This window comes from Peromyscus leucopus, chromosome 7 (genome assembly GCF_004664715.2).
Source record: "Peromyscus leucopus breed LL Stock chromosome 7, UCI_PerLeu_2.1, whole genome shotgun sequence".
Taxonomy (NCBI): Eukaryota; Metazoa; Chordata; class Mammalia; order Rodentia; family Cricetidae; genus Peromyscus; species Peromyscus leucopus.
Genome location: NC_051069.1, coordinates 71072179 through 71084331, shown reverse-complemented (window position 1 = coordinate 71084331; position 12153 = coordinate 71072179). Strand labels below are relative to the sequence as shown.

The 12153-nt window shown below is 37.4% G+C and overlaps 1 protein-coding gene across 1 annotated transcript in view; it reads right to left on the bottom strand.

Annotated features, from left to right (window-relative positions):
- Mei4 (meiotic double-stranded break formation protein 4) overlaps positions 1 to 12153 on the bottom strand; it is a 134228-nt gene that overhangs the window by 65963 nt on the left and 56112 nt on the right. The gene's annotated exons all lie outside the window — the stretch shown is intronic.

The window sequence follows — 12153 nt, the reverse complement described above, 5'->3', positions numbered from 1 at the left end:
TCCACAGCAGCAATCAGAACGTACACAAATGCTGGGATCTGTGTTCAGAGATCTCAAAACCAATAGAAAACATCATACCAGGTGGACTTCACAGATATGTACAACACACATACCCTGTCCAACAGAATATACATTCTTCTCAGCAGCTCCTGGAACTGTCACTGTTTTAGTATTTTACATACATTATAAACCACAAAGCAAGTCTTAAAAATACAAAACTACATAAATACTCAAAAATTAAACAACACACTCTATAATAACCAGTGGGCCACTAAAGAAATCATGGAGGAAATTTAAAAGTAACTAGAATCATATACAAATAGAAACATAATTTATGAGAACTTCTGAGCTACATATAGCTAAGGTATTTCTAACAGGAACGTTCTCAGTAATATGCTTTCCTTAAAGAATAAGGGAGATCTGAAATAACTTAATTAAGTACCAGAAAGCCTTATAGAAACAGTAACAATAAAAACCAAAAGTAGTAGATGGCAAAAAATTATAAAGATCAGGGTGCCCCATCCCTGTTGATACATCTACTACGAAACACCTGCACCTGTGGTTTGGGGAACATTGCAGTAGATGAAACAGACAGCTTGTAAGAGTCCAAGGACCAGAACATCTGATGTTAGATTATGACACGTAGAAATGCCAAAGAAGTTAGACCCATGATGCTTCAACAACATGGCTGCCTAAGGAAGGTAGGTATGTTAACATGGAAGCAGAAAATCTTACAAGGCCCCAATCCAAGAAGAAAAGCCAATTGAGAACTGGTAGTAGAGTGATATTTTCCCCGGGGAAAAGCCTCTAGAGGTTATCTAGTATCAAGTGGTCAGTCCTGAAGGTATAGGCATACAAGCAACACCAAACAGACTTAGGTTTTATTTATATGTTTTTGCATTTAATTATTATTATATATATGTAACAATAATAATTAAAGAAATAGAAAACAAATTTGAGAGAAAGTGAAGAGGGGGACATGGGAAGAAATGGAGGGAGGAGGAGGAATGGGAAATGATATAATGATATTTTAATTTTTAAAATTTATCAACTACTAAATAATTATGAAGATTAGAGAAGAAATTAATAAAAATGGAAACAAAAGAATAATACAGAGCTGATTCTTTGAAAAACTAAACAAGCTGATTAAACCCCTAGCAAAATAACCAGAGGGGGGGGACCTCAAATTAATAAATTTTGGATGAAAGGGGGAATTTACAACAGTCCCAATGCCTGGTTCATAGGGAACCCATACATGATACTGCTAAAGTGGCCAAGAACTAGATACGTCCTAGAGATGATCCTAGGAGAAAGCCTAACTATTATTAGTTTGCCAAAGCAATATAACAATAAATATCCCCTAATGGCTTGGTTCTATAGCTATAGGCCAAGGCCTCACTCACTGCTCAGGAGAGATTTTTCTTGCAGCAGATGGGAATTAACACAGAGACCCACAGTTTGACAATGTGTCAATGAACAACTCCGGAGAGCTAAATGTCTTCATCAAATCCCATTGAGGCTCAGGGATCTATCTGGAAGAGGAGGAGGAAAGGTGGTGAGAGTCAGAGGTGATTGATGACTTTGAAAAATCAGTATCTTGCAAACTCTACAGGACGGATGCACAGATGAACTCAGAGAGACTGCGGCAACATGTACAAGGTCTGCACAGGCTCAAGCTTTAAGCATTCCCTGCACTGTGAGAAGGAAGTGGACACTGGATCCCATTCCTCATCAACAAGCTATTTGTAATTGATAAAATGCTGGCAAAGGGGAAATCAGTTTTCTCAAACGAGTGTCACTGGGAATATCAACCACAGTCCAGGGCAGGCCCCAGGCACTCGAGTAGTTGATTAACACACAAGAACTCCATGGTGTTTTTGTGGAAGTTTGATTCCATTTTGGAGTATTTTTTTTCCTTAATTTTTTTATATTCATTTTTATGGTTTTATGATGTTGTTTTTGGGGAAAGAGAGGAGAAAGAACATAAAGTAGGGTGGGTAAGAAGGTGGGAAGGATCTGAGAGGAGTTTGCGGATGGTAAAACATAATCAAAATATATTGTATGTAAACAATTTTAAATAAAAAATATTAACAAAGAAACAAACAAACAAATACCCTGGACAATGAAGGAGCAATGATTTAGTTCCTAGACACTTATAACCTACCAAAATTAAATCAAAGAAATATAAACATCCTAAACAGATTCATAAAAAGTAACAAGACTGAGGCAGTAATAAAATGTCTGCCATCAAAGAAAAGTCCAGACCTGAACAGATTCAAGGCTAAATTCTACCCTACATTTCAGGAGGAACTAACATCAATACTCTGCAAACCATTCCACAAAGTAAAAAGGAAAGACGCTGTGCAAATTCATTCTATGAAGTCAGTATTGTTCTGATACCTAAAGTAGATAAGGATACAACAACAGTAACAAAAATGAAAAAAGAAAAATACGAAAAAAAAGAAAAAGAAAATCTACAGACCAGTTTTCCTGATAAATAATCCAGGGTACTGGCAGGAAAGATCATTAACAGTCTTACCCAGCTCTGGCCTCTGTGAGCTACAAGACCAAGATGACCACCATGATCTATCCACTGGTGAAATAGTGGCATGACTGTTTGGGTGGTCACCAACTACCTCCTTATTAGATTCAAAACTAGCTCCCTGGGAAGATAATCCATGCCTAGAATTATAAATTTGGCCAAAACCCGATCCCAGGAGGCCACAGGCCAGTTTGGGGAAAGGGGGAGTACTACTGATGTTTTGCTACATGGACCCAAAGTCAATCTGTCTTCTAAACATTTGTATTTATACTTAGAGACTAATGCTGTTCTCAAACTTGGTTAAAGAGTTGTTTTGTTTTGTTTTGTTTTTTTGTAATGGGCAACAGTTAGTACAGAGACCCTTAAATGGTCAAAGTATTGAGAATAAGTGAGTGTTAAGTATGCAGCTCTCAACACAGCATCTGCTAATATCCCTCCAAGGCCCAGGATTGGTGTGGAAGAGAAGAAAGAGTATAAGACCCAGAGGATGAGGAAGAGTGCTATGAAATAATGTCTCTTCTAGATGTGCCATGGCTGTTACAATCATAAACATAGAGCAGCCAAGGATACCTGTACAAGACCACACACACACACACACACACACACACACAGAGAGAGAGAGAGAGAGAGAGAGAGAGAGAGAGAGAGAGAGAGAGAGAGAGAGAGAGATTGACATAAAAAGGGAATAGTTTGCAACAACAAGGGGTTCAGAAAACATGGAGGAAGATAAGATGGTAATGGGGAATAAATACAATTACAATACAATATTCATTCATGAAATTTTCAGAACATGATCTAAAATTGAAAGTGGCTATGGCTGCACTATCCTTTGAATATGTTGCATTAAAAGACACTGAATTGTATAAATAGGCAAATTGTATGCTACATGAATTATTTACCAATAATGATTTTCTTAAAGAAAATTATAGCAAACTGAAATCAAGTAAACATTAAGAAGATCATAAACCACAACTAAGCTGCTTTCATTCCAGGAATGCAAGATTGTTTCAGCATATTCAAATAACACATGCTATTATCAACAATCCTATAGTGCGTTATATGCTGAATGGAAAACTGAGAACAATTCTTCTAAAATCTGGAAGAAGATGAAGGTGCTCACTCTCTCCACTTCTTTTTAATATAGTACTTGAAGTTCTAGTGGAGTAATAGGACAAGAGAAAGAAATAAAAGGGAAAGCAATAAACAAAATGAAATACAAATGGTAAAGAAAGAAGCCACAGTATGCATAATACAGATGGCATGATCCAGGATTTCAAATATCGTAAAGACTCCAACTAGAAAATTGACACCATGTTCAGCAGAGTAGCAGTACACACAATCAACACACAAAAACCAGTAGCTTTTCTATATGCTAGAAATTAACTGAAGAAGAAAGTAGTTCATTCACTATACCTTCAAAAATTCAAATACCTAGGAATAAACTTAACCAAGGGACGAAGACCTATACTTTGAAAACACTTACGTAAGAAATCGAAGAATACACTAGAAGATGGAAAGATCTCCTACAATCATAGACTAGCAGGATAATGTGAAAATGACCATATTACTGAAAATAATCTATAGATTAAGGCAATTTCAATTAAAATGCTAAATAATTTCTGCTGTGGGATGGTCTGTATGTCAAATCTGTTGCTCTGATTGGTAATAAATAAAACACTGATTGGACGGTGGCCAGGCAGGAAATATAGGCGGGACTAACAGAGAGGAGAATTGAGAGAACTGGAGGGTGGGGGGGGAGACACTGCCAGCAGCCACCATGATAAGCAGCATGTGAAGATGCCAGTAAGCCACAAGCCAAGTGGCAAGGTATAGATTTATAGAAATGGATTAATTTAAGATATAAGAACAGTTAGTAAGAAGCCTGCCGCGGCCATACAGTTTGTACGCAATATAAGTCTCTGTGTTTACTTGGTTGGGTCTGAGCGGCTGTGGGACTGGCAGGTGAGAGAGATTTGTCCTGACAGTGGGCCAGGCAGGAAACCTCTAGCTACAATTTTCCTCTCAGAATGAGAGAAAAAATAGGGAAGCACAAAAACTCCAAACAATCGTACACCAAGCAGAAAGAGGAATGCTAGAGACATAATAATCCCTATCCCAAGCTATACTACAGAGCCACAGTAGCAACACTACACGGTAGTGGTGCAAAGTCAAACATGTAAAAAGAACAGAGAAACTAGATAGAAGTCCTCAAAGAAACAGCCAGGGGACTTTAGAAAAAGATGTCAAAAATACATTGGAGAAAAGATAGCCTTTCCGACAAATGCTGCTGAAAAACTGGGTTTCTACACGAGAAGAATGAAATGAGATCCACATCTCTCACTCTGCATAAAAGGCAACTCAAACAATAAAGGCCTTAATGTAAGACCTCAAATTCTGAAACTATTAGAGGAAATCTTAAGAAAAATCCTTAAGATAGAAGCACAAGCAAGGATGCCAATAACTCAAGAAATTACACCAAAAAAAAAATGAACATAAGATTGTATAAAATTATGAGGCTTCTGCACAGGAAAAGAAAAAAAAACTTGCCTGAGTAAATAGAAATCCTACTGAAAGAGAGGACCATTTTTAATTTACTATTGTGCTGAAAATAGCAACTTTCCAACTTGTATATATGATCTTCCTAACATGTTAATTGGTAGATTTAATAGAGATAGAGTGTGCATAAACAAATTGATATTATACTCTAATAAACATTACATACTCAATAAACATAAACCACTGCTATAAAAAACTAGTATACCTAAGACTATAGTGAAATATGTATCATATACAAAAATTGAGAGAATGAGATAGTAACTAAAAGCTGTAACAAATACTACCTACAGATTCTCTCTACAAATTCTATACGTGTCTCTTACATAATGAATCATATAGATATTCTATTTCATTTTGCTGAACCATAGGCCTTACATTGATCTGTTTTTAAATTCTAATTTAAAGCCATTTATCATTTGAAAAATAGATCTCAATAATATTCCACAAAATAAAGTGTGTGCCTTCCTGTAACATACCTTGTCATAGAAATATTTCCCCAAATGTCCGGAAGGAAGGAGGAAATGTCCCTTACTAGAACAGAATGAGCTTTTCTTTTCTAGTCATGCATTCACCTTATTGGATGAGGCAACCCAATCTATTGTACTCAGTCTACTGGCACAAATAATCTTACCCCAAACCAAAGAGTTCCCAGATATCTGAAATGAAACTTAAAATTAATAATCAGGATATTCATTTCTAAGTATGCCCTCCTCCAATCACTTCCTCATGCCACCTTCATCTCCTGAACAAATTAATGCAACATCTTCACCTACATAATCAATCAGCCTCTAGTTCTGTCTCCTCTAGGCTACCTTCACTAAAGTACCATTTTAGTGAAAATATTCCAGAAGCTTCTCTCATGTGATAGAGCAGAGCCCTCCAAGGTCCTCAGATCAGCACACAATTCCTATCACTGTTTGCTCTCCACATTTTTATTTAGTTTACATTTATCTCCACCCTCATTTCATGCATGCAACGATAAGTCACACAGAGTTCACAAAACCTGTCACACTGTTTCCCATAGCGATGAATTTGCACATACTGGTCCCAGATACATACTGATTTTTCTTCAAATCTAGCCTCTAATCCTCTGTGAAACTGTCCAAGTTTTCCCCAGGCTTAGAAAAGCCTTACATACATGTCATTACTACCCATCTTAATCTGTTTTGAATATAATAGTGATTCCATACTGAAAGGAGAAGTTTCTGAGGGAAGAGTTTATTTGTGAGGATGTTTCTATTGTTTAATGCCTGCTTTCTACCTGGTTGGTAATTTGAATACTTATTGAAAGAATCTCTCTCTCTCTCTCTCTCTCTCTCTCTCTCTCTCTCTCTCTCTCTCTATCACACACACACACACACACACACACACACACACACACACACACACGTATATTATGATTAAATCAAGTAACATCCATTCAAATATATTCAGCATAGGGATGCACAATTTACCACTACCATTTATGATTTCCAAGCATTAATAGTCATTATCCAACATAAACTCATGCATTGAATAATGTAAAAGTAATGTTTATGCCACCTGGTGGTCAAACAGAAATGTTATTTAAAGTCATTTCTTAATTCTGTTTTTTTTTTTTTTTTTTTTTTTTTCGAGACAGGGTTTCTATGTGTAGCTTTGCGCCTTTCCTGGGACTCACTTGGTAGCCCAGGCTGGCCTCGAACTCACAGAGATCCGCCTGACTCTGCCTCCCGAGTGCTGGGATTAAAGGCGTGCGCCACCACCGCCCGGCTCATAATTCTGTTTTTAATAATACCTTTTATAATTTTTGAAGTTATAAGATAATTAAATTTAATTATAATGTAATTATATATATATACATATATATATATATATAAAATTAAAATTTCCCTTCCTCCTTCCAACCTTCCAATCCTTCCCATGACCCCACTTCTCAAATTCATGGCCTCTTTACATATACATATACACATATATATGCACACATACATATATGTATATATTCCTAAATTCATAAATACAACCTGCTCAGTCCATGTCACCTGTGTTTATATGATCTCAAGCCTGATCATTTGGTATAGGACAGTCAATTTGGGAGCTCTTAACAACAGTGTTTCAATTATAAGCAAGTGTTTCTTTCTTCCTATAGGAATATATATTTTAGCATGTGATGAAGCATATTTGAAAAACGCTGACAAATTAAAGGTTTCAGCTGTATTTTATCCAAGAATAGCGATGTACATCACCATTCTATCTTTAAATGTACCAAAGAGAGAGAAATGTCATATACATGTAAATGTAACCAAATGGCATGATATCTCTTGGCTGAACTGTCTTTTCTGAATAAAAAACAAAATGAGCATTTGTGGGCAGACTTTGACCTAGACAATCTGATACCACAATTCCTCATGCCTTCGAGTGCTCAGGCTCTGGGGTTTCCTTATTGATTCTTTCCTACAACATCTTCTAGTTCCCCAAAGGGAACTTTCTTCATTGTTGTACTGTTTTATCTGTGGCTTTCTTGACCAATTTCACCTTCCTGAATATCTCCATCAAACAGCTTCAAAGAATTACTTCACTGAAGACTCTCAAATCTATATCTCTAATCCCAACCCATTCTCAACTAATTGGTTTTCTTTGCTGCCTATAGTCCCTGTTTTTAAATGGTGACAGCATTTAAGTAAGTTATTTGTTACAAAATAATTATTAGCATTTTATTCAACGTAAGTTTTAAAAATAACTATTTCTTTCTGATTTGAACTTACGATATCTAGGTTTAGGATACATGGGGTAAACTACAGAATTTCTGAAAAAAATTAATGAGAGGCAGTACAGTGAACAAATTTACATGAGTGCTCAGCATGTTGACATCCCAGGGTGTGGCCATCAGTACTGAGATAATCAGATATTGTCATCTCATTTTGTTACCCATCACATGAACAAATGCCTAACAGGAAATAACTTCAGGAAGTATTCTCTTTAGCTCAGTTTGAGATTACTGAAGCCATTCATAGAATTGAAGGTGTTATGGAAGACCTAGGTTATCCTAGGTAGAAGGATAATAAAAACACTTGCTTATATCGAAGGGGACCAAACAGCAAATCTATAAATCTCAAAACTTGCCCTGCATGGGACCCACCACTTAAAGGATTTCCAGCCTCCATAACAGTGTTACCAGCAAAGTGTCAGAAATTAAACAGGTGAACTGTGAGAACATTTTATATTCAGCCACATTTTGGCTATTATCTCAACATGATTGACCTCGGAACCTAAAACCTCCCAAGTCTGAAAGAAATCAGCACCTTCCCGTATACTTAATCCCGACATCAGTGCCATCCCTCTGTCTCCAATGTTTAAAACTTGAGAATCTACTTTGTGAGCCTCATACAATAACACATATTGATCTTGCTTATCTTTCTGTTCCTTAAAGTTTTTCAGTCTGTTCAGTCTATTCTCATTTTAGAACCCTCCCTTGCATTAAACATTCTTTTTTTTTTGGGGGGGGGTCTCAAGACAGGGTTTCTGTGTTTAGCTTTGCGCCTTTCCTGGAACTCACTTAGTAGACCAGGATGGCCTCGAACTCACAGAGATCCGCCTGCCTCTGCCTCCCAAGTACTGGGATTAAAGGTGTGCATCACCACTGCCCGGCTGCATTGAACATTCTATGTGAATTGGTCTCTCAAGCCTCATTCACAATTTTGTCAATGCTGGTTTCCCGTCATTCAAAATCTCTTTAGATGTCATTTCTTCAGACATCCCTTCTCTAACTGCTGTCACCTAAGGAAGCCTCCAGATGAATCTTCATGCTATCTTCCTATTTCGGTTCCCTAGCCTGTCACTGTCACTTCCTGACCACTTTCACGGGTGCTTTTTGTCTTCACCCTTAAGAATGTATGTTCCAAGAAAGACCCAGACTTCCTGGTCTAGTGCCATATCTCAGACTATGTAATTCTGAGTAAGAACTAAGCAACATTAAACAAATAAAACCCTGTTTTATACCACGGACGCTTTTATTGCTTTGATGATATAATTATATATAAAGAGCAAGGATAAGACAGGGAAGGTTCTGTCTCCTATCCATTTCTTCTGTCTAAATAACGTACTACTCAGATAACATAAAGGGATACCTTAAGGAAAACATACTCCTTGCATCATGTATAACATATGGCAAATAAATGTTAGGTTACTCTTCAGTTTTCCTGCTAGGAAACTCACAAGGCTCTTCAATACCAACTTCAAAAAGCACATTTTGCGCTGGTGTCACGCATCCTCTTCAAAGGTTCTACCCTAGTTTTTCATTGTTTTCTATACCACCCATTATTCTCAGCTCTACGCCAAAGTCAACTTAAATGGTTTTCCAGTAGATTTTTGTATTTTATCTTTACACACCTCACTACTACACAGAGCTGTCTAGAAGTAACTTCTATACATTCATTATTAAAAAAAAAAAAACAACCAAAAAACTAGCGTAGTGAAATCTTTCAGTCACTGCAGTATTTCCCTAACTTGTATCATAAAGGGAATATATTACAATTGAATAGCTAAAATTGAGTAGTTGACAGACACTCAATATTTCCATGGGGAAGATATCAAACTTGTATCTCAAATAAACATTTCAGGAGTGTCTCTTATTTATATCAAATATAATGTTTTCTCTTTCACAGACACAGAATTAAGGAAATACGTAAGTCTCAAAAAGCACTGCTGTTCTCTGTTCCCAAACACATGCATTTAGAATGTTTTACCTGTTCCCTACTAGACTCTAAATCTCTTATGATACAAGAAGTTATTCTGAAACACCTTATTTCTCTGATGTTCAGTCTTACCTGCAGAAGAGAGTTGTTTCAGGTCTTTTAAAACCCAATACAGTCAGCTCACACTCCATGCTAAATACACTAGATGTTCTAAACCTGGGGCCCAAAAGTCAATAGTTTTTAAAGCTCTCAGATGACACTGATGGGAGAATCATTGCTGCCTATTAATTTATACTTATTTTGCTACTTTTGGAGAGAACAATGGCTTAAGCCTTTTCTGTACCATTACAAATAACACCTTCATGACTCCCACAATGCCCTCCTACTTTCTCTCATTATATTTATCTATTGTTCAATATTTCTAAGCTCAGTAGCAGCTGCAATCTCTTTCCATGGATTCCACCTTTTCTACCTTGTAAAGGTAGGAGCTTTGCTAGTCTAGCTGTCCATTCCACCTTAGGCTAAAGTTGTTATTAAGTTCCTCTGTGATATCATAGCCTCCTTCCTACCCAGCAGTCTTGGCTCCTCTCCCACTGACAATCCGATCCGCACAGAAGTGACACCAAGCAGTTCAAGTCTCCTAGCTAATTTAACCAAAGGGGCTCTCCACTGCCACGATAATTTTACCCATGGAAAAGCCCACAAAAGTAGTACAGCTGCTCCTCCATGGCCTTTGTCATAGCCCCAACACTTAGCCTTTCTGTCTCACAACCATTCTGGCTTAGTTTTATTTGCTGATCTTTCTTTTCTGAAGACCACTGAGTGGTATTGATGTAACCAACCGTCTTATTAAATAAGAAACACAGAAACAATGTAAAAGAGAAAGCCAAGAGGTCAGAGCTCAGAGCTAAAATCTCACCCTTCCTCCTGCTGTCCCAGCTTCCTGTTGGTTTGTTTTTTTATAGTATGTCGTTCTGCCTTCTCATTGGTTGTAAACCCAAACACATGACTGCCTCGTCACTGTCTGAATGTACAGCCCCCTAGGTCTTAAAGGCATATGTCTCCAATGCTGACTGTATCCCTGAACACACAGAGATCTTATGGGATTAAAGGCGTGTGCCACCACCGCCACACTCTTGCTATGGCTCTAATAGCTTTGACCCTGAACACACAGATATCTATGGGATTAAAGGCGTGTGCCACCACCGCCACACTCTTGCTATGGCTCTAATAGCTCTGACCCCCGGACAACTTTATTTATTAACATACAATCAAAATAATATTTCAGTACAATTAGATTACCACCACATTTCCCCTTTTCTATTTTAATAAAAAGAAAAAAAGCAAAAGGTTATAACTAACAAAAGAAAAACTATATACAAAAGTACAATAACTATATACAATATATACAAGATAAATACCTAAACAGGTATTTGACAAATCAGAGAAAATAATTCCATTATCTATCCTATTTTGGTAAATCCAAGATGTATCTAATGCACTTTCTATCCTAATTAATTTTCAACTATAACTAACTAATCTTCAACCATAACTAACTAATCTTCAACTCCCTCAGAGACCCAAGAAGGGAATAATATTAGCTAACAAAAATAAAAACAGGAAGTGCATGCAAGCAACTTCCAAAAAATTTTGTGAGTTGACAGAAACAGCCAGCTGCCTGGGCAGTCACCTGAGGTTTCTCTGCAGTGTTGGGGCATCATCTTCAGCCTATAGGCTTAGTGTATCTGACAGACTCATTTGTGAAGTAGGATGTACACAAGGTCAACAGTTCAACCTCACATTGGGTGAGAGCAGTCCACGTACCAGAAACACCTGAATTCCACTAGTGTCCTGTCATGATTCAGGATTTTAAATTCTGGAAATTGTTGACAGTTTTTAAATTCAGCTGTCCATTCTTCTTGGCTGTGTATATATGGCTTCATCTCAGCATCCCCTTCTTCTCCACATCCCTCTATTAAATGCCAGTCTACTTTCGAGAGGCATGAGCTTTCAGCTGCTGTTCCATTGTACAACAGAATCCATCGGCCCTCTGCCTGTTAAGCTGCTTTGAAGAAAAGGGCACCGTACCTTTTCCGGATGCAAAGGCCACTTCAGGGATGGGGCCGTATTGTCCTGGCCTCAGAAGATGCCTTTTGATAAAGCCATCACCACACTTGTTTTGGCAAGAATCAGTAGTCCCTTGTTTCGTGTTCTGTCTGTCCATTTTGTCCTGTTGATTCGAGGATACTTTGTTGTCCAGTGGCTAACTTTTGCCACAAGGAAAGTTGACTCCATATGCAGTTTCTTCAATGCCCATATTTTCTCTGAAGTAGATTAGTACTGCCAGGAGCTGACATGTCTCAAAAAAGAAAAATTTTCTAA